Source organism: Lagopus muta, chromosome 2 (genome assembly GCF_023343835.1).
Source record: "Lagopus muta isolate bLagMut1 chromosome 2, bLagMut1 primary, whole genome shotgun sequence".
Taxonomy (NCBI): domain Eukaryota; kingdom Metazoa; phylum Chordata; class Aves; order Galliformes; family Phasianidae; genus Lagopus; species Lagopus muta.
In genome coordinates, this window is record NC_064434.1 from 60,789,283 (window position 1) to 60,813,802 (window position 24,520).

Here is a 24,520-nt window from a genome sequence, read left to right on the forward strand (position 1 = left end):
GCAGGATCATCTCCCTCATCCATCTGGCTACACTTCTTTTGTTGCAGCCCAGGATATGGTTGTCCTTCTTGGTCACGAGGGCATTTGTTGACTCATATTTAGCTTGCCATCCACCAGTGCCCTCAAGCTTTCTTTGGCAGGGCTGTGCTCTACCCTTACAGTCTCCAACTTGTACTGATAGTGAGGGTTGCTATGACCCCCTTGCACTTGTATTTGTTGAACCTCATGAAGTTCTGGGCTCACTGCTCAAGTCTGTGGAGATCTCTCTGGATGGCATCCCATACCATGGCATCAATCTCACCACACTTCTTGGTGTCATCCACAAACTTGCTGAGAGTATACTCAATCCCTTTGTTGATGTCACTGATGAATATGTTAAAAGAGTACCGGTCCCAGTACTGACTCCTGAGGGACACCACTTGTCACGGATCTCCATCTAGAAATTGAGCCATGAATCACCATTCTCTGGGAACAATCTCACAACCACTACCTCATCCATCTATCAGTCCATCTTCATGTACATGCATGTAGTCAGATATACTTTGTGTAGTGGAAATGCTACATTATGGCTTGAAGCAGTGATTGAGCACATGGTGGGAATGGAGGGCCAACCCAGGGAACCTCAGGTGCATGCAATGCAACTGAGTGACCAGAAGGGGTGGAGCCAGGATCCACCTGTTACCACTCCTCATTTAAGTGTTGGCAGTAGAGGCAAGAGTGTCTTGTATGGAGATATCTGCTCATCTGAGGACCTTACTGGCCTTCTGAAGGTAAGAAGTTTTTCTGATTTCTGTGCTTGCTGCTGTCACATCTGAGTGCATCATCGTTTGAAGTGGGGCCTTGTTGCTCTGTTGTCTTATGCTTTTCATCACATTACACCCTGTAAGACATATATCATGCGAAATTGAGAAAAAAATATGAAATCATTAATAGGACTCTTGTTTATCTCTGAGACAAACAAAGTTCCATTTGGATACTTGTAATTTTGCTGTTTTATTTTACTTTTGCAAATGCAAATTGTTCTGGATCTTCTTATATATAGAATAAGAGTATTGTTTTCTGAGTGACTGAATGAGATTCAGATTTTTATTTCTGTTTTTATTTTTTTAAATAGGGGAGATTTACTTTAAAAGTATAGTGTGTGCATTTATGCATCTACTATGATATTTGTTTTGTTAGGATATTTGTTTTGTGAAGACAATTACTGTGCAGACTCACAGCTTTACTAGTTCTAGGTAGTGCCCCTGTATCTGTTTCCCACTGGTAGAAGCATCTCACACAATACTAACATATCTGCACACAGTCACTCACATGCCTGCACAAAAATCTGTAGGAAGAGATTGCTACAATTGTATATCTAAGCAGGCACTATCCAGGCAAAGCTGGTACAAATCCTGCTCAATATCTGTGTGAGCATTCAGGCAGTAATCTTGAGGATTTCAAGCTCTATTTCAGCAGCTCGTGGTAGTGTGGATCTTCAGGTGGTATGAGCAGATATCAGAGCTGGCTTTATCACAGCTGCTGCAGGACATAGTATGTTCCCAGCTGAGTACTGCCCACAGTGGTGTAGGCAGCAGGTAGAGCAGCTGGTGCAGCATGTTCCAGAGGGAGCAAGGCAATTTGGGGCAGACAGGCAAATTCTAGCTCTTAGCAGACCAGTTACTACCACGGAGTGATATGTTGAATGCTTGACTGCTGTCATTGCTTTCTCTGCTAATTCCTTCTCGGACTCCTCTGGTGACAGCTGATGCAGGCTGATCCTTCACCTAACAGGTAGATCTACTGTGCAGAAGCTGTGTACCTGGCCTTCACTTCATCCTTTCCTTGCAAATTAGTTGTAACTGTGGAATAAATACTATTAAAATGTTTCATATTTGGCTAAGGCTTTCCCTTGACCTGAAATTTTGCATTTATATTTGAAATCACAGAAAATTATTTTTTGTAATGTATTCAAAAGCAAATACGTGAAGAGACTTTTGTTTTCTTCCTGTGCTCACTGCACAGAAGTAAGAGTCTCTTCATACATTACACACTTTTCATTGAAAATGACAAGTTTTCCCGTTCAATAGAGTTCAAGTTTTAGACCTTTCATTTTTGACGAATTAAAATGTCACTTCTTAAAACATATATTCCAAAGCTAAGTGAATATAGCAGCCACGATTGAAGTGAAAGAGCAGCATCCAACATAATACATGCAACTCATCTGTAAGCTGAGCAAGTTTTCTTATGAGAGCTTTGTAGTTACTTTATCGTTATCATCACTACAATTCCGTATCCCTTCTTAATACTGTCAAACTATCACATCCAATGGTCTATGATGGTAGGGTCTCTGTTATAGATAAATTTGACATATGTTCTCAGAAGGTTCTGAATCTGTGCCTACAGAGACTGATAGGCTCTCCCTAACAACTGATTTCCCCACATTCCTATTGGGGAACATTAAATGTTTTGTTTCATATATTTTACATATAATTTAATTAAGAAATACTTTAATATAAATTCTTATTTAGAATTAGTTTTTATATCAAGATTCCTACTGCAGCATACCCATTCTGGGACTGCCATCAGTAATGGACACCAAGCAGATAGTACCATGCTGCTTGATCAGCCCTGTCCACAGTTTTCCTAATAGCCAAAGGCAACTCACCCTGCTCTGGGGCTTTTTTTTTTTTTTTTTTTGACACATGGATGTGAGAAAAGTCCTAGCTAATTGTCCTGTTCTGACTATGAGGTTCAGGCTGCCTGATAGGTAGCCCCAGACACCACAGAGCACACAACTCACATACCACAATTTCCCCTTTCCCAATTCTTGTGTTTCCTGTTCCCCATCCTTGTACCTCACTTTCTTAGTGCAACCTTGTCCCAGAAGGACAACCTGCTCCTGATTATTTTTACCTCCTTGGCCCAGTTTGCCACAGCTGTACACAAATAGTCTTTCTTGACATGACTCCTTAGGTAATCTTGGTGTTATACAATTAGTCTAACTGGTAACTTGACTGAGACTAGGCAAGACTGTTCTCTATGAGAAGTCACCAGTGCTGCTTTTCAGTTCCTGTGGAGTTTGACTCTCTTACTTGTCTCTCCCTTAGCCATCCATTAAACCCATTCTTTCTCCACAGTGCTGGCTGCAACATCTGTCAGCTTTGCAGCAGATGCCTCTGGTAGCATTGCCCATTACACTTAGTAGTTTCTCACGTTCTTCTTTAACTCAGCCTCTGGTTGAGTCGTTGAGTCCTGCTGTCTCAACACTTTTTTTTTTTTGTGTACTGCTCATACTATGAGACTTCAGTTTTACTTAACTTGCCAGCTGCCATATGTCTCCCCTGTGCCTTCTGGTCACCTGAGGGTCTTGAGCATGTGTTAACTCATCTGACAAAGGTGTTTCCTATAGGTGCTTCTTCCACACCTGGAATTGAAAAACCTGAATTTGCAAACATGGAGGAAGGAGAATAGAAGGGAGAAATTAGGGTTTCACTGAAGTTTTCTTGCTTTTTACAACTTATTACTTTTTTTTGCTTAATCCTGTATGTATGCCTATTTATACAGAAGTAAGGAAATATCATGTTCTGCTTTGGATAAGCATCAGTCTTGAACCCATTTCAAGTAACCTGGCTAGTAATACTGGAGCATCTCTGCTCTCTGAAGAACACACAGAGTTGCCACTAAAACTTCTTCAGAATCCCTCTCAACAAATGTTTCAAAAGCCAACCTAAAGAGAGCATGTGACAAACAATATTTCTTTTAAATTTTAATTATTATTCCTTTTCTTGGTATCTTCCCATAAAATGATTCTGTATTCTTCTCATGCATCTTGTTAATGAGCAAATCTCATTTGCTAATTCTGTTTCTAATGCTTTATTTTGCCTAGTGAGCAATCGCAAAATTGCAAATTCTCAAGCATGCGTCTCAGAAATCTGCTCTTTAGCTTCCTTCTGCTTTTCTTTTTATGTTTTATAGTCTTATTCATGCCTTTACAGAGTTTCAAAGCATGGGCCCTGTGCCATTCTCTTCTGTGCTCTTCTGAAACTGAGGATAGTGAATTTTGTATGTATGGAGCTTTTATCTTGCATCATAAAATCTGAGACTGTCTTTGGGGAAAATAAAATAAGAAGCATCCACCTCGTGATGAAAAGATCTGTGGAAACAGAGCTGTTACTACTTTCCTCTTTCATGTCTGATCTGAAGGATCAGTTGCAGTGTCACTGTATGCCTCTGAGGTAGTCTTTACTACATAGGGCAAACTATTTCAGAGTTTTCTAACTCTGTTCTTTCATTTAGCAGTGATATTGTTTATTGTTACGTGTGATACTCTGAGTCTGTAATTCAGAAAATAATCTCATTCCAAAGATAAACTGGGAATCATTTTACAGCCTCTAACTTAGCTATCTCTTCCTTCTTATATTGTACACTCAGTGCTAAACAAAGATAAGCTGCTTTGACTATTTTATACTTCTGGCTTAATTAAAATCTTTTTCTAAGGCGGCCTCCAGAAATACTTTAAAACATTCCATCCTGAAGTTGCTCATGGCTGTATGAGACAGAAGCAAGAGGGTGCTTATGATTAACAACTCCTGATGTGTCAGTGAAGGAAACACTAGAAATAATGTATCTCAAAAGACCAAATTCATAGGAAGCAAATGCAGGAAGCATTGTTATGAATGCAGATAAAAATTTATTGGCATGCCTCTGTCATCTATGTATAATTTTTGAGGTGTTTTGAGAGCTCACAACAAAATCTCATTTGTATCTTCTGTAGGAGTAAGAAAGATTTTTTTTTAACAAAAATATCCTCTGCTAGATTTTTGTTTATCCACTGAAGCAGAATGGTAAGAAGTGCAACATAATAATGCTCTTAAGTTGTGATGTGCCTTGGCAAGACTGTGCTAACATATGTCCACTGTCTGTAAAGCCTTCATCAGCTCCTCACAAATCCAGCAGGGACTTCTTACTCTGCCACCAGGCTGTAGCCAAAGACTGGGCTTTGAGTAAATAAGCTGACTTAACTGACTAATTAGTTTGAGTGCAGGAATGGAAGTCTCAAATCCCTATACTTTTTATCCACCTTAATGAGATGAAGCTTCCTGAAAGAATCATTTTACACTGGATTCTCATGGAGAATAGGAAGGTATTTCAGATATTCTAAGGACTATTCTACACTCTTAAATTTATCTTCTCTTTATAACTAGCCTTGCAGAGCAATCATGTCTCAAATGTCTCAAATAATGTCTCAAATTATCTGGATGCCTACCTATGCAACCTGGTCTAGGGAGCCTGCTCTGGCATGTGGGCTGAACTAGATGATTGCTAGAGTTCCCATCCACTTCCTACAGATCTGTGGAATTCTTTTCAACTTCTAATCTAGACAGGTCTACTTGCAATTTTCTAGATTATAGGCTCTCCAGACTTAATTCAATCACTTAATTTGTTTGAGTTGGTGTGAGAGGGGCATTCACAGTGATCTCAAGATGAGGACAATTGTCTATTAAGGTAATTTCACATTTTCTTCTAACCTTCTGTCTCTTTATTTTTCAGCTATATATTTTAGAAAGAACTGTCCTTCGGCTCCCAATTTCCCCAGTGGTCTTCAATGAAATCACAAGGTAGTTTTTCTGCCAGAATCTACTGCTGAGATAAAAGCATTATACAGTATTTTGCAGTATCAATTTCAAACTAGAAAGTTCAAAGACAAGGCAAACACCACTGATCTTTATGAAAGGTAATATAGTCAAGAAATACCTTTCTAAAAGAATGAGTGTATTAACTCTTCAATCATAGCCAAATGTCTTTTTCAGGCTGTAAGAATAATGTTGATCCAGATAGTATGAACATGTTGTACTTCAAGGGTCTTCCTCCATGTAATCCTGTGTGGATAATTAAAATGCTGTAATGTTTATTGCCTGGTAAGTATCTCTAGGAGACAAACATTTAAAGTGTGGCTTTTTTTCTTTAAAGTAGCTTGATATCTACATATTTATATTTTATAGTTATATATTTGCAATTTGGAGTTTTTGATTATTGTAGGCTTTTGCAGAGGGAAAACTGTATGTACTCTTCAATTGCTAGACATCAGAATATAGAAAAGCTGACAATTGTTGAATATCACCAGAAACTACTTCCAGCATTTAAGTTTTCAAGGCCGAAATGTGATCAAGTCAATTCAGACTTATTTCTTAGACTCATTATTTTTCTGAATACTGCATTTCCCTGTTCTAATTATAGAAACCTCATTTCTATTCTTATTGAGTTGAATAGCAATTTTTCTGTCAGATTTAATGGTGCAGTACCAGAACAAAGTTCCTTATCAGAATTAAGTCCCACAGTTCAACACATTCTCTAAACTTATATAGTTCAAATATGGTAAGCACAACACATACAAGTGGTTGGAATAACTTTTTTTTTCTTAATGATGGTGCATGTTGTAAGACAACTTTGAAGTAAAGCATTTTTTAGTTGAGAGGGTTTCCTAGTAATTATTCCTGTAGAGGAGTGGACAAAATGAAGTTCTGAATTTTGTAAAATACATTATGACTATATGCAATTAAGTCTGGATTTCTCCAACTTACTATCTGCGTAAGTCTTCTGGAGGAAAGCACATTACTGCACGCTGTCTTGAAAGATGTTGAACTAAGTGCTACTGAAAGCTCCTATTTATTTAAACCTCTTTTCCTGTTAAACAATGTGTGATGGGTTACCTTTTATGAAGACACTTCCCAGAAGGAAAAAAAAAAAAAAAAAAAACATGGATCATACCTGGTGCAATAAGAGTATTTTCCTGTCTTCAAGCATTGTGAGGCAAACTTGTTTCAAAGTTTCTTTGTCAATATGGACTGAATACATGAAATAGAGGATGGAAATGACTTCATCCCTATATCTCTTGAGCATTAGCTTGGCAGGAAGGCACAAGCTGGGCTTTTATTCCTGCTTTTTTTTTTCCTTCAGAACTAATCAAGCTATGCTTGCCCTCTATATATCTGAAATGCTTTCTGCAGGCTTGTCAGTGTTAATGGGGTTGTTCTGGTGTGATCTCATTGGCAACTGCTGCCCCTTGAACCGCTAACACTGAAAACTGGCCACCAAAACGAAGACCCACTTTTATACCTCTTCTGTGCAAAGGTAAAGCAAATGTAAAATGTAATCAAGCACTACAACTGGTTTTATTCCTTGTTATTTTATGTTTATTCCTTATTCCTCATGCAGACCCATTCTTTTTCTTCCTTCTTGCTATGACTCTTGTCATGAGCATTATAACATAAGGCTTTGAATGAATATATGCTTCCTGGTGAAATTAGTATCTCAAAACCACATTCTCATGCAGTTTTGTATTATTTCAAAATAATCCTGTGAGTGTAAGACTGGCATATGCCTGTTCTTGCTTCACTTCTGGATATTTAATCTAACCTCTTTATTGCATTAAACAAAAGATTCCACTTTATTTGTGCCTTTTCCAGTCCCCACAGCCATAATATTATTTTTGTTGTTGTTGTTGTTGTTTTCTGTTTTGTTTTCCAGGGCAACAGCCCGTTTCTTTTCCTTCATGACTGAATTATCTGTTATTATTTATTTATTATTTCTGTTCTGTCAAACATGGAGAGGCAGGACCACATCTGTAGATGTCTCCATCTGGGTTTTTCCACAGTGTTCTATGTGGAAAACTCATCCTCCCAAACACAGTGACACGTTGAGAGATGCATGCATAAATTGAAATGAGAAGAACGTGATGCAGTGAGTAACAGTTTAACTCCTTTCATCTTTTGCTCGTGACAATTTGTGCGATCCGTCTTTTTAGTAGAACGTCGGAAACGGGCATTGCTTTCAGACCGATGAAGAACTGCAGTGTTTTATTGCCGCCTTGTGTTAACGTTTGGAAGTGCAGGTAAAGGAAATTGATGAATTTCACTCTGCTCAGGCATAACAAAGGAACAAATTCCTGCTTTTTTTATTATTCTCTAATAATGTTCCAAGATAACTTAAGGCTTCTCAGAAAGACTTTTTTTTTTTTTTATTTCAATGACGGGAAACAAGCTTAACTCGGCTACTGAAATAGCTGTGGCTAAAAAATTATTCTGTGCTAGGAAGTAGCTTTGATTGGGTAAATATAATGCTGGGGTTACTGCTATTAGACCCTCAGGTCCCAATAGAGGGATGTCTTTCAGAGAAAGACAGTTTCATGGAAAAGTCTCTCTGTGCGGTGCCTGGGTTATTCCAGGTAAACTGGCAAGCCACTCAGTTTTCAAGTAGGAATGCTGGACTCTTCCATGAAACAGGGATCCAGGACTTGTGCCTTCCATCATCTGTACTCATATTCTGTTTATCTCTTTCACTGGGAATCTGGCTTGATGTTTGGAAACAGTGCAAAACTGTACCGGAGGAGGTTCAGACTTGATATTAGGAAAAACTTCTTTGCTGTGAGGGTGTTTGAACACAGGCTTCCTAGAGAGGTGGTTGATGTCCCTTGGCTGTCAGTGTTTAAGAGGTATTTGAGTAATGACATTAATAATATATTTAACTTCTGGTTAGTCCTCAAGAAGTCAGGAAGTTGGAATAGATCTTTGAATGTCCTGTCTAGCTATTCTGTTCTATATTATAGGGAAGAGGTAGTTTGAAAAATATCCTGATAATGCTGTTATGTTAAGATTACTTCAATTATTTCCACATTGTAGGCCTAAATTCTTGAGTAAGATGTTTTCTATGGCTACCAGCCCTGCCTCACTCAACCTGAGAGTTCAGGTTCATGCTAGATTATTTCCACTTTACACACTGTCATCAGCAATAAAGACTATTCCATGTGAATTCTGTCCACTCAGATACCTTTGTCCCCTGCTTGGTTTTGCACATGTGCAGCTGTTGGAGGCTATGGAAGTATTTCTGATGAAACTGAATGTGCTCTGTAGCTCAGCCTCTCTGCATCCAGTCTTTTTGGACATCAAGGAATAGCAAAGCAGGGAACATAAGGGTTTGGGTTTTTTTTTTTGTATTTCAGTTAGCTAAGAAAACATTTGTCTTATCATAAAAATTAGTAAAGAGGATGAGCTGCAGTTTTGTGTGGTTAAAATGAATTTGTTTTTATGTACTTACAGAGCCACTAAAAATGTATCTAAATTAAATATCCTGAAGTCCAGCACAGGAAGCAGTCATGTGTTCACAGAGGACAGACAAAAAGGCTTAATATGCATTTCCAGATCTAATTATTATTGCTCTATGAAGTTCTCTACCAGCTCAGGATGTATTTCAGATAATGTTTTTAAAGAAACTACTTCCATGGGCTGCACACATTTAATTGAGTATTTTGCCACTAGTCTTTCAGGCCTTCAGCAAGCTGATTAGTAAGTGGCTCTTTGCAACTTAAAGCAAATACTCGAAAAAAAAAAAACACCATAAAAAGCTTGAATCACTATGTTGGGGTGGGGGAGGGGGCAATGTAATTACCATGAGTGTGTCTTTGTTCAAATACAGAAATATTTTTTCCTCCTGGGGAGAGCTTTCTGTAGGTCAAGGTATCAACTGATGTTGGTTTGGAAAGAGTTTTTGTCTTTGTTTTAGTAAATGGGGTCAATCTTCTGAAGCAAATGGTTCTCTGCTTGCACCAAGTAAATGCCCAGCTACCAGTGGTGCACACTACAAAGAGTACTGTAAATACCCTTAGCATTTATTTTTTTTTTTTTTGTGCCTGATGAAAACAGTGGCTTCAAAATAAGGCGTTGATCAAACACACGATTAAATGGCTGTAATGGAAATTTAACAATGGCTCTCTTCTTAACACAGATTACTCTTAGGTTAACAGCAACAAGATAAATTATGCACATAACAGTTCTAGATTCATCTCTTCTCAATATCCCATTATAACTAAGAGGAGAAATAACAGTTCTTCTGTTGTGCAATACTGGCTAAGACTGATCTTCGGAACCTCTGCAGTAGCATGTAAGTACATACTGGATGTGCTATTAATCATACCTTAATCTCATATTTCTACCCAGTAGAGGGCAATAGAAGTATACAATCAAAATCAATGTATTATCTAATGCCAGAGATTTCCTGCATCATCATTAAGTTGCTAGTTATCTAGAAGTACCTCCTATGTGAATGGACTGCAGAGAGGAAGAGAATGCACTATTCTCCCTGTGCGCTTGAATTAGAACACTGAACAATTGGTGGAAATTAGAGCAAAGTGAATTGTTCTCAGGCAAGGACAGCTCAGCATCAGAGTAGAAAACCTTGTAGAATTTTTGCTGTAGATTTCTAGGAACAACCTAGGTAGGTGTCTGTGAGGAATGATCTAGGGATACCACTTAGGCACAGAGGGAAATAAGGGATCTCAAAAATCACTTCTGCTTTTCCTATGGCAGGTCCAAGCAGATTTTTGATATACTGTAAATACATCTTGACTTTAGATAAAAATGTTCAAAATTAGGGTGATTTTTTACAAATAAATTCTATCAATGGTTTTGGAAGACAAATACTATTACTTAATAGTATGAATAATATATTCTAAAGACATCATCCAGGGAAAAATAGTACCAGTAGTAGCAGTGGCTGTTAATCTGTGTGTTTGGTAGGCTTAGATACAGGTTCATGGTTTCTTGGGTCAGCTAAGCAAAGTATTCTAATGAAAAATTAAAAAAGAAAAGATGTTTTTTAAAAAAGCAGAGAACTAGAAGTTCCACTGTAATGACATTCACTAAATCTCTTCATGTTCAATCCTTTTTTTTTTTTTTTTTTTGTAAGTTCAAAGTCATAGCTGAGTTCAAAGTCATAGCTGATTACTTGATTAACATTTTTTTAAAGGAGAGAAGAAAGAATTATTATTACTCTTTCTTGCAATAAAATCATTCTGAATGTAGCATCCAGAATGGATGTGGGCTATTTTCTGATCTCCATGAAAGTTTTTGAGCTGACTAATATACATCTAGAATAGAATTCTACCTCTAGATTTATATAATGTCTGTCTTTACTGATTAATACAAAGCAATAACACTGCAAATGCAAAGTTAAGTCAGGGTCTTACAACAACATCTTCCAGATCTTGCTGAATTCCAGAGAAATGAGAATGTACATATACTAAGAAACAAACCGGGAAAAGATAGCATAACAGAGTAAGTCACATCTATTGACAAATGGCAGTAAAATCTGAAAATATTATAGTATGCAGAGTGGTTTGATCTTAAAGATCAGCTGGAATACTTGCTATGAAACATCCAAAACTCAGCAAGGTGGAATGATAATCAGTACAAAAGACTTACAAAACAGACTTACAAAAATGCATATGCTTTAGTTTAATAGTAACTTGAGTCTGCCCTCTTTCAGCAGAATTAGAAAGAATAGATGACAATCACCAAGGTTGGAAAAGACCTTCAAGATCATCTAGTCCAACCATCCACCTATCACCAATTGTAATTTTTTTATTATTACTGTTGACATTCAGAGGCCATGAGAGCAAGAGCAGTTGTGGGGAAAAAAATAGGGAGATGGAGACTTCATGTCAGGAGTTGGAAAACCTGAACAAATGGATAGGAAAAAGCAAAGGGGAAAACATAGGAGAAGAAGACAGAAGATGTAGAGAACTGCAGATTATACAATGCCCCTTTAGTTCACGCTATTTTAGAAAGTGTTGGAACCCTGAGGGAAGTAATAAAAGGAATTAATTATAACAGGAAAGGCTTATTAATCAGTCCTTGGGGAAATACTTTTTTTTTTTTTTTTTTAAGGAGAAAGGGAAAAAAATGCGGTTTGCAGAAATGTAACTTCATGGAAATACAATTAACCTAAGGAAATTACTGCTGCAGACTAGTCTATTCAAAAATTCTTTGCGGTAGAATAAAATGTTCTGTAAATAAGACAAGCTTTCCTGTTTAGTCTGGTACAGATAACATGGCTAAGATTACTTTTATCAGTCTTCAAAATGCAAAGTAACATATTCATCAGCTACATTTTTTGGAGATAATTCCTTCTGTAACATCAGATAACACAATTAAACACAAAAATAAATGTTTTATACATATCTGGAGTCTTTGTCCACCTAGACAGCAGAATACGGGGCTTAGAGAAATTGGGGATGAGAAGACAGGTATCTTTGTGTCTATTTTCTTTTTTAATTTGTTTATGGCTCTATCTGTGTTGCATGTGGTGGTGTTATTCACATATGAAAAAAAGTTTTGGAACACTGAATGTTTTCTGCTCAAGACATTCAGAGAAGTTTATCTCTAATTTTAGACATTTGTTATCTGTTAGTATAAATCAGTACTTGCTCTCAAACTGTTGATGAAAACTGATAGGCAGAGATACTCATGCAATCCTAACGTATGTGTCTAAATTCAAGCAACGTCTTTCAGAATATGCCTAAATTTCTCTGTGTGCTATAAGGAAAGCTAGAGCTACTTCAGATATTTAACTTTTAGACAACAGGATTCTAAGGGAGACTAATTGTATCCATAAAGTCCCACAGAAACAGGAACACAATAGGCTGTAATAAAGTGGATATGGTAACATGGAAAAATATTACATTTGCATGCCAAGTTTGATCTCCAAGATGGGTGCCACTGTGCTACCAAAAATAAAGAAAAAAAGCAGCAGCTCAGTCTGGATACACAAGCTATAAGAACATTTGGGATCGGGTGAATAGAGATTTCTGAAGGGTTGTACAGCAGACCTGCAGAAGAGATAAATTTACATACTAGATATTGTGAGTAACGAACTGACTACCCAACAGTCAAGACTACACTTATCTTCATATACACCAGTTACTTACTTTAGTTTCTTTACTCACCATCTCACTCCAATTTTTAGGAGAAAGAGGAGGTTCTTTGATATCTGTATACCTGGCGTGAGATTAAGAAACAACAGATCAAATGTTGGTCTGACCAGTTTATTACAAATCTTAATTAGGGAGATAGGGAAGGATGGTGATTATTATGAATTAGGCTAATGGGGAAGGTAAGGGTGAGTGATAGAAAAGATAGGAAAGACGGAAGAATTGCATAAAGTGGGGACAGTCACCACCAGATCCAGCAGCAGTCCTGTTGCATGCTGTTCCAGTGGTCCAAGGCAAAAGCGCAGGGGGAAAGCAGCAGCAGTGTGGCCAGCCTTGGGCAGCAAGCAGGTAGCAGGAAGAAGTGGCTGGGAAAGTCCAGGAGGGAGCAGCAGGTGGCAGGCCAAGAAGGGAGTCTGTCAGCATGCAGGATCAGCTCATGAGGCTTCTGATGGCATACTCTTTTGTTCTTCAGCATGCAGGCATCATGTCACAAGGAATCTATTGTCAGAAACCTTTCGGGGGAGAGCAGCAGCAGCATGGCCGGGCTTAGGCAGCAAGCAGTTAGAGTGCAGAGCAAGTCCAGGAAGGAGAGAGGCAGGTTGTGAGGCTTCTCATGTCAGAATCTCCTCTTCTTCTTCATGAGGAATCTGTTGCCAGAAGCCTAATCTCATGGTTATAAGTTCCTTATTTATCCTTCTTCTGCCAACATGGCCTTCCTGGGTGCTTGGGTAAAAGTCATGTGCAGCAGCTCCTGAGAGGGCCATCTTCCTTGAGATAAGCCCACACAAAAGACTGCTTCCTGGCCATTTATCTGAGGCTTCTCTCATTGCCCCTGGCATTGTCCATCTGTGTCCCTAAGGAAAAGGGTTTTGCAACCTTTGCCCAGGACTTGTCCATCTGTGTTCTCCAGACAAAGGATTTCTCAACCCTGGTCAAGAACTTGCTTGCACTTGCTCATCTGCAAGACAATGGCATAAAAGAATAATCTCTTACACTCACTCCATTTCTGTTCATCTTAATATTCGTATACACCATTTGCAGTCAAATTGCCAGGTTTGCTTTTTCTCCTCTGTTGTCCTCTATTGCTCCAAAGCATTTGTATCCCAGTAGAAGTCACCGTCGTTGCCTTCTTTTGCTGCTTTAAAAGCTTAGACATATCGACACAAGTCCATTTGTAAACCAAGTAGTAGTTTATGTGACAAGGCTTCCACGCTGTACATCAAGCAGTTCCTCTAAGTGACAGATCCAGCACCAACACAGCGGCATATCACCTGGCACCTGTATAAATTGGTGAAGGAAGATACAAGTACGTTATGGAGCATGATATTGAGGAAGCTAAATGATTTATGTGTATGTGCACAATTACCTGCATTAGTTGTATGGATAAACCAATGTAAGATTAAATCATTTGTAGTTGTATTCTGATCACTGGTTGTCAGCAGGAACTTGAATTTAATCTTTTCCTTGCAAGGATACTCTAGAAGTTTGTTTCTTGTTTTTTTTTTTTTACCATGACTCCAACAGAGCATGTAATCCATTAGTGCTGGGAAATAATTATTAGTGCTTGTGACAGCCATAATTCATACATTCTGTTAGGTTCCCAAACAGCTTCTCTAGACATCCTGTTTACTCAGTAAACATATCATAAATAAATATTTATGTTCATACACTGCTTCTCTGACATTTATTCAACAGAAAAACATTTGAAATACCAGAAATTAAATAGAAAAGAAGAGGGATGTATGACTACACAAGACCAAGGACCGGTAACTTGACATACTCTCTCAACCACGGTAATGTTCTGCCTGTGATGATAAAAACTAAACCCTTGTCACTGAACCTGAAAGGAATAGAATGCACAACCCTAAATTTGTACTCTATGTGCAAAATACCTCTTAGAGCTTCTTGGAACTAACTAGCTATTGGTAATTTCACTTCTTAAAGTCAATATAGTAAATCTGACATTGTTCAACTATTTGGCATAGCTTGCATTCCTGCCTGGCACAGTGCTGGTTATATGTGTAAATTCTGTGATCTAATTTAGTCCGTTGTGTTTGTTTTCTTCCTTTTTCACTGGAGTTTGATCATTTTCCGCACAGCTTTCTCATTTTCCTTGCTAATGCTCCAACTCATGATGTCATGGTATCTTTTTTTTGTTGTTGTTGCCATTTGAGATCTAGCCTTTCCATTTCCCTCTGGTACTGAGGAGTGTAAACAACAGGTCCTATCACCAGGATCTTCTGGAACCCACAGCAGTGAAAGCAGCTGACTATAGCAGCAAATTTCAAGGAGAGGCAAAAAAAAATAGAGTAGAACAATGATGTAGAGAAGATAACACAACCCAATCAATGGCAATCACCAGGAAGAGTAAAAATATAAAAGCTGTAGGGGAGTGGTAGGAAAAATTCCATCTGTGCACAAAGGACGTGCCTTTGTGTTGCACTAGTTTTCTTTTGTTTACAAAACATAGGGGAACTGTTAGGTCACAGCTTGAACTTGTGTTTGAGCACCTGATGAAGGGGTGTGACTGCTTTAGGTGTAAAGGCAAATTGTTTGCACCTTTGCTCCCCACATGACCAGAGGGGATGGACCCAGGGAGAAGCCAGCCTGGGCTCATATAAGGGTCAGCTGTTAGAGGAAGAGAATCTCTTGGGCTTCAGCTGTTTCCTGTGTTCTATATCTCCAGGGTTTTCCTTCAACTGTTGGGTGAGGTGGGTTTTTTTTGTTTTTGTTTTTTGTTTGTTTTTGTTTTTTTTTTGATGGGGGGGGGGGGGGGGGGGGGGTATAACTATTGGTCTACCTTTGAATACCTGATATCACCAAGAACACGATAAAAGCAATTTTGTTTCTTCGTAAGCAGGACATAAGCTTATTTTTAATGTTAAGCTCTATTAATTAGACTTGCAAAACAAGAGTATTCATTAAATAGGTTTCTATAGCTACCTGTTTTTAACCCTTTATTTTGGCTGCCATTGCCATATATCTGGCTCAGAAAAGGAAGATCAAATAGTGCATCATCTGAACACAGTTTGAGTGGGATAAAGGTCATGTTTTGAAACTGTTCTAGAAATGCATGCTCTGCTTCATTTTAAACCTAAACCAATTCTGAGGCCAGATCTTTAAAGGTCAAAATAATCCTGATTTTTTCAGATTATGCCTTTTTAAATGGGTACTGAGAAATGACAAACAAGGGGTGACTTATGAGTTATGCTATGTCCTAATGCAGGTAGTAGCTGAGGCATGAAGTACTTTCAGAAGCTGATCCTGAGTGCCTAAATGGAATCGTTGTTCCATCTATGAGTTCTGTTATCTAAAGATAACTATAATTAAGCTTATTGCCCATTCCATGGAGCTAAGTCCCATTTGTTAAAGCCCTGAACCTGCTCAGTGATGATGCACTTAAATAATGCTTCTGAAAAGTGGACTCCTGATGTTTTTATAGATATGAAGACCCTATGTTATCCACATGTGGAGGGGAAAAAAAAAATCAGTGTGATTAATTACAAAAGAGAGAGATAAGCAGTAATGGAAAAGAGGGAAGGTTTTAATCTTCAGCTTCTTCACAATCTGATTTCTTTGGCACACTGATCAAAATAGATTATTCTTCTATATCAAGTAAAATATCACTTTCTCTCAGGAGGAATGCTGTATTGACTGAGATGTATCACTCTACTTCAATGACATCACAGACAGGAATCCTCATTGCTATATGAATTTGATGTTACTGAATGAAATCCAGTGAAATGTATTGAGAATAGCAGTACCTCAGTATGTTTCGCTATTAGAGAATGGGTCCTATATACACCCATATCCATATACATGCAGGATGAGATCTGAAGTGGTTTCAACTAGGTCTATTTACTATTCCACTCATAAGCCTGAGCTTTAATGGTTTTGAATATATTGTTCAGTTTTAGTTGTAGCTTTGCAAGATATTTCAGCAATTAGAGCTAAATGCTGTATTAAATTTGCTTGCCTTCCTTGGAAATATTCTGATATTGGTATTTGTAGGAGACTCTATGCAATTAACTCTTATTTTCTTGAAAATCCCAGTGGGTACATATCTGCATATTCTGGTACTTCAGTAACTGTATGAGCCTGTATAATAATTGAATTTTATTAAGTTGAAGGAACTTGATTTGGGTAGACTATGAGTCTCAAGTGCTCAGCATGAATCACTAATAACTTTTATTAGTTGACTAGATGTTACATTCTTTTCTGTCTTCCAGCCCAGGTTTATAAAATTGAAAGATTGGAAGTGGGTACTGCTGAAACGATATCAACTAGTATGTTACAATCCTTTAGCAGATTTCACTGTGAATTACTGGGGAAGATTAATGTTATGCATATTCACTTATGTAAGAGGTAACTAGTAAGTCCCTGCAATAGTTACAAAAGAAGATATTTACACATTATGATAGTTGTGAATATTGGTTCTGGATCCTCGTAAATGTCTTCTATTTGTTGAATTAAGCTAAACTTACTCTGGTCTAGTATCTAAAAGGTTCTTCTGCAAAAACTTTTCCAGTACTTGGGAGTAACAAAATGAGACTGAATAAGGAGGAGTTACCAATCTTGATTCTCCAATTATAGGGTAACCAGAGCTGGATTTCAAGAGCATCTTCATGGTGTTTATAGTTAACTGGCCAGCTGAGATCTCTGGAGCATTACAAATGATAAACACAGCATGAAATGGTTTTAATTGGCATATTCTTTTACTTAAACGTATTCAGTTAGATGTGAACATGACAGAGTTTCTAAGACACACTGTTTAACTGTAGGTTTGTAGGTTGTAGAAATTGTAGGTTTGGCATTAAATTTTAGTCACAAATAGTGAGAAACTAGGAGGCCATGTTTTTCTGTAACAATTCTTGATGTCCATGGATATGTTGTGTTGCACAGTTTAGTAATTATGCGTGTTTTGTTAAATGCCTGACTCAGTCTTAGTTTTATTTTATTTTTTCCAGATAAAATCTGATGTCTTTACTTTTCAACAAATTTTGAGTCATTTCTTTGACTAAATGTTTCAGTTAGAGAATTATGCTGTCGTTTTCACAATTCTGATAGATTATCTTCTTGCAAGAATTGATTTTTAGAAAGCAGCTTGATATTTTACTGATTTTTATGTATTTGTTTAGATCTCACTTTGTGGAGAACCACACTCACTCTCTGTGGAAAACCAACAAAACAAAAACCTGGAAATAGAATAATTTCTTTAGTTTTCTGTTAAGAGGCTTATAATAACTACTGTCACTTTGAGTCCTATGAGAAAATACATATTTCCAAATCTTCAAGAGCCTTAACAGCCTGAAATTCTACACTTTTCTAAGATTTGGAACAAAAATAATACTGTGCTAATACTTGGAATGTGTAAATAGAAATGAGGCACTTAGTGATAGTTCTATCAGTCTGTTTTTGTTCCTAAGAAAAATAGTGGAGTGGTTCAATATGGGCATAGTTTAGTCAAGGGAGGTCATAAAAAAATAAGTAAACGAAAGAAAATTACAAGTTTTATTATACCAGTGGATGGCAATTGTAAGTATATGGAGATTGCTTTGAAAGTAATGCTTCCTATTTATTTCTCTTGAAACTGTAACAGATATAAAGAGCAAATAACGCTATCAGATAGGGAAAAATTCTCAGCTGCAAAACATAATTTTTCAACATAATTACTACTAGTAACTATGCATTTTTACCAGGAATGAACAAGAGCCTGCATGCCGTGCTTGTAGAAATATGTGTGGCTGTCAAGAATGTGGCTTGTCTTTAACGTTGTTGTCACTGCTGAAACGCACCACGTGCTTCCTCTCTGTGCTCACATCCACTGTTTAGCCTCCATCAATGTTCAACAAGAGTCACTGAATGTCAATGGCTGCAATTCTGCATTTTTTTTTTTCACATTGAGGAATTCAGTTCCACACTGTTGCTTCATCCACACTTCTATGTCAGATGCCATTTGACAAACTGCCCCTCTTTTGCCATCTGTCACATGGTGTGCACTGTTACACGAAGTGTAACAATATTTGTGGGAAAGATCCACTTCTACTGCTGTACCACCAACATCTGCCTCTGATGTCATGGGCCAACATAATAAAATGGGAGGCATTACGTTTGGAGTTTCTCGTATTTCAATTTTAGGGAGATATTTTATTAAACTAATTTGGTCTGTTAAATACTGAAAACATTTAATTCGTTAAAATTGATGGGTTTACTGTTTTCTTTTAAGATATGTTTGTAGATCATCACCTCTGGAAAAGTAGATGATTATCACCTCTTCTGGAAGGACTAGACCTTGATCTTAAAGAGGTAAGCATTTCTACTTCTGAACTGATAGAACAGAGATATTACTAATTAACTGTGCAACTGAAATCAGTGGTGTAGTGAATTCCAAGCTAAGAGTGAGCTAAACTGTCTGGGAAAGTTGCAGAACGGGAGTAGTATGAAAAGGAGATGGATAGATTGGATGGATAGACAGGGGGGGAAAAAAGGCAATTATGTTGAAGTACTGCTGGAGAAACTCTATTAGACTGCCACATCAAAACCCCATCGCCCACTCCAAATGTTGAAATCTCTGAGTTGCTTCCTCTCCCTTCCCGTGGGCTGGGGAGCTCAGACATGATTCCTGGTTCTGCTGGGTGGTCTAAGCTCCCTGAGCTGACATGGCAGCCTGGACGGTCAGCAAGCACTGGACCAGGTGTCTGGCTGGCCTCTGGCATCACATCGACAAAAAAAAGTCCGTTGCCCTCTCCTTGCTAAACTTTCTCCTTCATCTGAGGATTTGTTTATTTCCAAGGAGAATGAAGGGCGTTTTCTGAAGTTATGCTTTACAGATCTTTTTCTTAACTGTATTTTTCATGTGAATTCCACTGTAGGTTTAAAATATGTTTCAGTGAATTTTGGAGAAAAGGAGACAAAAGTATAAAAGATATTCAGTCTGCATTTAGCAATGAAGTGGCTGCAATACAGATGTTGTGCTTACTTTCAAGTCACAGTGCAAGGAAAGAATCTTTAGTAAAAACTTACAGAAAAATTCACAAGGGTGATTAAAAGACTGTAAAATAAATACTTCCATCAAGCTTTAGGAAGAGATTCATTAGGACATGCAATATTATCACAAAGTAATATTACCTATCAGTATTTGATAATATTGGCTTAAATACTTCTGGCAATAAACATTTTCAAAAGCAGAAGGTGGTATAAAAAAAACTTCTGAGGATGAAAGAGAGATATTCAGAAATATGAAAAATGCTGATAAAGAGATTACAACTGTTGAGAGATTCCTTTAAGTTATAGTCATGTTTTAATTTATATCTTTTTACCTTTGTACACTCAGTCTTTATATATACAGTCATAGAAACGCAGAGAAGGACTTATTTAGGTTGGCAAAGGCCTTCAGGATCACCAAGTACAACCACCGACCTGAACTACTGAGTCCTGTCACTAGACCTTGTGCAGTGGGAGCTCTGATGTCTGCTCCGTTTTAGACCCTGAAAATAGTCATCGGAAAACAGCAGGTAACTATTCAGTTGAATTTCTTGAATGACTCATTTGGCAAAATGGATGAATATAAATTTCATGAATAAGCTATCCACCTGCACAGCAGTCATATTTATTCTGAAGTTGTATGGGCCAATTCACTAACTTTAATAACTTGTTTTCTAATATCCTCCAAGTTGTTCTCTAAATCTCAAAGGAATTTAAGTCTAACAGTTCTTAATATGGTAGGGGTGAAATAGAATAATTTTGATTGGTAAATGAATTACCTTATATCACTGTAGAAAATAGCACTTAGCCACTTAGGCAATACCAAGCATATGCAAATAATGATCTTAAATTCTGTTCTGCAGCAGTCTGAATCCAATAAACTGCATAAGGTGCAAAATTGTAGAGAGCTGAATTTGTATGAGTGGGCTGAAGGTTCTTCTATTAGTTACCAGTATACCACTACCTATTCTTTCCACTCCACTTTAGGAGAGTGCCAGCCATCACAGATTGAGTGCATCTTTGCTTTCTCACACATCACATGACAACATGCATTGCACTTCAGGCTGCTCTGTAAAAAGTCTGTTTCCACCAAGTTTAATTTTTGTTCCAAAGGCAGGCATGCAAACTCTCTTAGCGGAGATGTTAAAATTTCCCTAGCAAACCCTGCTCATCCGAACACCAGTACACGTAAATTGAAAATTAACCTGCATTAAATATTTGAGTGCATTTCTTAGTGTTAGTAACTCATATTCTACCTTTAATCCTTAGGTTATAATAAAAAGGGATTCTTTTTAAATCACGAGGAAATTATAATTAATAATAACTGGAAATGCTAGATGACTGAAGGGGAGAAAATATTCCGCATTCTACTGGAAGATATACTCCCACTCCTGACCATTGCTGCAAAAAAAAACATGCCAAATGGCATAGAAGACATGCGTTTTGCTAGGATTTTCTCTTTAAAATATTTGGTTAAGTAGAAACGCTTGTGGGTGTTTATGTCAGGAAAAATGTATAACTTGGATAGCTGCACAACCTGAATTTAATTTCCTTGGCTTTGAAAATTCCATGCCAGAAATATTAATTATATAATAATATCATATAAATGAGTGAAACATTCCATCAAAAACATTTCTTCAACAGAAATTTCAGATAGAAGAGAATTGCAACATTTGTATGCATTAGAAGTTGTCTACCATGGCTTTATGAAGAAAGAGTTGAAAATACAAGAAACTTGACACCAGAGTTCTTTTCTAAGCAAACAATTTAAAATGTATTTCTTAAAGTATTTCTTTACTAGTTGCTCAAGTTTACTCATATCTCTACTTACTTGCAGTTATTCCTATATGTTTAAGTAATGCTTCCAGATTGCATCCATTTTAAACTTTCTCACTGTAAATTCAAAAGTAATTGTTTTCAGTCTAATGGCAAACTTTTGAAACGGAAGATTATCTACATTATCTTCAGTAACAGTACTTTTGTCATTAATCTATTTGTCAAACTACATAAAAGTTTTTATGTCGTTTAAAAAACAGCTTTTTAAAGCTTGAGAACTTTATTTACTGAAGCTTTAGGATATGATTCAAGCCTGATGTGATGCAGAGCCATACTTTCTACTTGTCTATAAGGGACCAGGGTTCACAAACCTAAACTCAAGTTTCCTATTAGGCAGACATACACTGTGATATTCCTGTTCCTATCATCTAGGAGTGAAACCCACTTACAAATAAGTTGTTGATTGTCTTAGTTTCACTTCCAAATAACAAAAGAGCGAAGAGCTGAAGTCTGCTCTTTGGATTTGGTTAGTCAGTAGACTAACCAAAATTTAAGTACGTGTTATAGTATTGCATGGGGAAAAAAAAAGTGCAATAGTCTTTGTCATTAAATACCTCATTAAAAGTCATATTTTCTGGTGGATAGGAAAATAATTAAAAAAAAAAATAAAAAAAAAGGAATAAATGAAGAAGTCATGGTCACTGTAGATTGGTTTACCAGAGTTATTTGAAACATGTTCAGAGAAAATAGCGTTGCCAAAAGAGAAGCTGTTTTATTGGCAATAGTCTTATGATCTTACATTGTTAGCATCGCTCTACAGTACGGGTCTATTTCATCCATTGTGCTTCACCAGAAATCTGTCTGATAAAGCAATTATCCAGAGAAAGTGAACTTCATGTGCAGCTGCACTGTTTCAGTACAGATAGAAACTTGCTGTACTCAGGTAATTTCTGTCCTTAATTCCATCATCTCCCACACAGGTTTTAGGAGACCACTCAGTCCAGTAATGATGTTTTGGCATAATATGATGAGTGGGGCCCTTACAGCAACATTTTTGCAGTATGTGTGTAATGTGTTTTTTTCACAATTTAAAAATAACAGCAAATGCTGATAATCTGTACCTCATTTTTTTTAATCACTAATTTATTTTACAAGTATGATTGCTGAAGCATACATATGCATATTCAGTATAAACAGAGATAGTTGAATGCATCTGCCAATATACATATATATTAATTGTTGTAATAATGTGGTAAATTAGTAAAAATTCGATTTAAAAGAAAGAAATATACAAAAATATTTAAAATGCTTGTGCCAGAACAAAATGACCTGCCAAAAAAGCTTAGTCTCACAGCAAGTGAAAAGTAAATTTCTTCTGAATTTTGTGTTGTCACTGGATCAATATTAATGCTTGCTGACTAAAAATTATTTTTCCTATCCTAAGTAATGCCATTACAACAAAATTTTCTATTGCATTTGTAAAACATTAATAGCAAGTTGGTAATTTTCCAAGCTTTTCTGATCATTTATAAAAGAACATATGATCAACCTTTGTACTGAACTAATCAGAAATTCATAATATAAATGATTAGATTTTAATAAGTTCATTCAACAATCTATTTCTGAAGTTTGTTACAGATAATCTGTTGCTATATTAATGTAGCCTAGCAATAATTAACATTCAGCTTTCTGGCACTAATCACCGGAACCATGGATTCCTAGCATTTAAGGCAGCCCTTAGAAATAATGCGATAAAGCACTCAAGAGCGTTCAACCAATTAATGTGCTTGGATGAGTGAGCTTTCCAAGCCATTCAATTTTAAAAGCAAGTGCCTCACATCATGGAATTTTCTCCATGTGGAATTCCCTAGAATTCTGTCCCACTAAATGATGGAGAAGAAAACTGTAATCAGGATGTGTTAAACTGAGAGGATATTCTGCTGATCAAAGACAATGGCTGCTGCTCCTAACAGTCAAAATGTCTCAGAGAAAGAGTATAGCTCTTGCTGTGAGTCTTTCTTTCTACGTGTTGATTACCATTAAGATGCCAACAAATGTAATGTGTAGATACTATCATTAGGCGGCAAGCCTTACTAATCTTTGAGTGCTTTGTGATGTGAAGGGACTTTCAAAACTTTAATTATACAATTATATATTACCTTTGTGTGAGGTGGAGTGGAAGATGCTTATGCTATCTTGCTTTCCTTATTTTTTCTTTAAGAGGGTCAGAATTTCCTGAAATGTCACGTTCTTCCAAAAAATTACTGTAAAATATTCATGTTTCGTTGAGAAAAATATCCATAAGACTTAGGGATAAAAATGAAATGTGACAAGATGCAAAGAGGAAAGAAAATTGCTGTTGGTTTCATGCAGTAAATACATGAATATGTTTTTTCAGTGTCAGTTAAATTTGCTCAATTTTTTCTATGAAAATCTATTTTTTCAAAATCTTGATGCTAAGCACAACCTCCAAATGATAATATTTCTATACTAAAGCAGATTTTACTGTCTGACTTTATGACTGTCTCTACTGATTTATAAACTTGCTCTCTTTTAAACACTGACTGTATTGATATAAAATTAAGAAAATATTTTGCTATGTATTTAAATTCTAGGAAGTGCATAATACTAAGTAGAAAGTCTAGATTAAAATGGTATTTTTGATTTTTTTTTTTATAAGATACTCAAAATAATTAATCTAGATTTAAAATTTTCTTTTTTTTCTAACATATTTGAAAATCATTAATCTGCACTTGTATTACAGGACCAATTTTTCCTATTCCTGATTAAAAGCGAATGAATAGTTTTAATGTAGATGATGAAACATCTTTGTTTATGCTTTGTATTGTTTTCTTAAAAATATTTATGTATGTATAAGCTGCTTAGATAGTGTTTATTCTAATTTTTGTATGAAATGCTTTGCAAGATGCTTTTTACAATGAAATTGATGTATGCGAAAAATGTTGACTTTCTTATATGTTTTAGTGTTTCTTAATTCTTTCTGTTCATTTATAG

At 36.7% G+C, this 24,520-nt stretch overlaps 1 long non-coding RNA gene across 2 annotated transcripts; it reads left to right on the forward strand.

The window, feature by feature from the left end:
* Window positions 1-15,378: 15,378 nt before the first annotated feature.
* Window positions 15,379-24,319, forward strand: LOC125689101 (uncharacterized). 2 transcript variants are annotated; one of them, XR_007375040.1, is made up of 4 exons: window positions 15,379-15,456; window positions 18,972-19,051; window positions 20,079-20,259; window positions 20,999-24,319. It is a non-coding gene; the product is annotated as an uncharacterized LOC125689101 (long non-coding RNA). The 2 variants fall into 2 exon arrangements; XR_007375039.1 differs by having other exon boundaries at window positions 21,374-24,319.
* The last annotated feature ends 201 nt before the right edge of the window (window positions 24,320-24,520 follow it).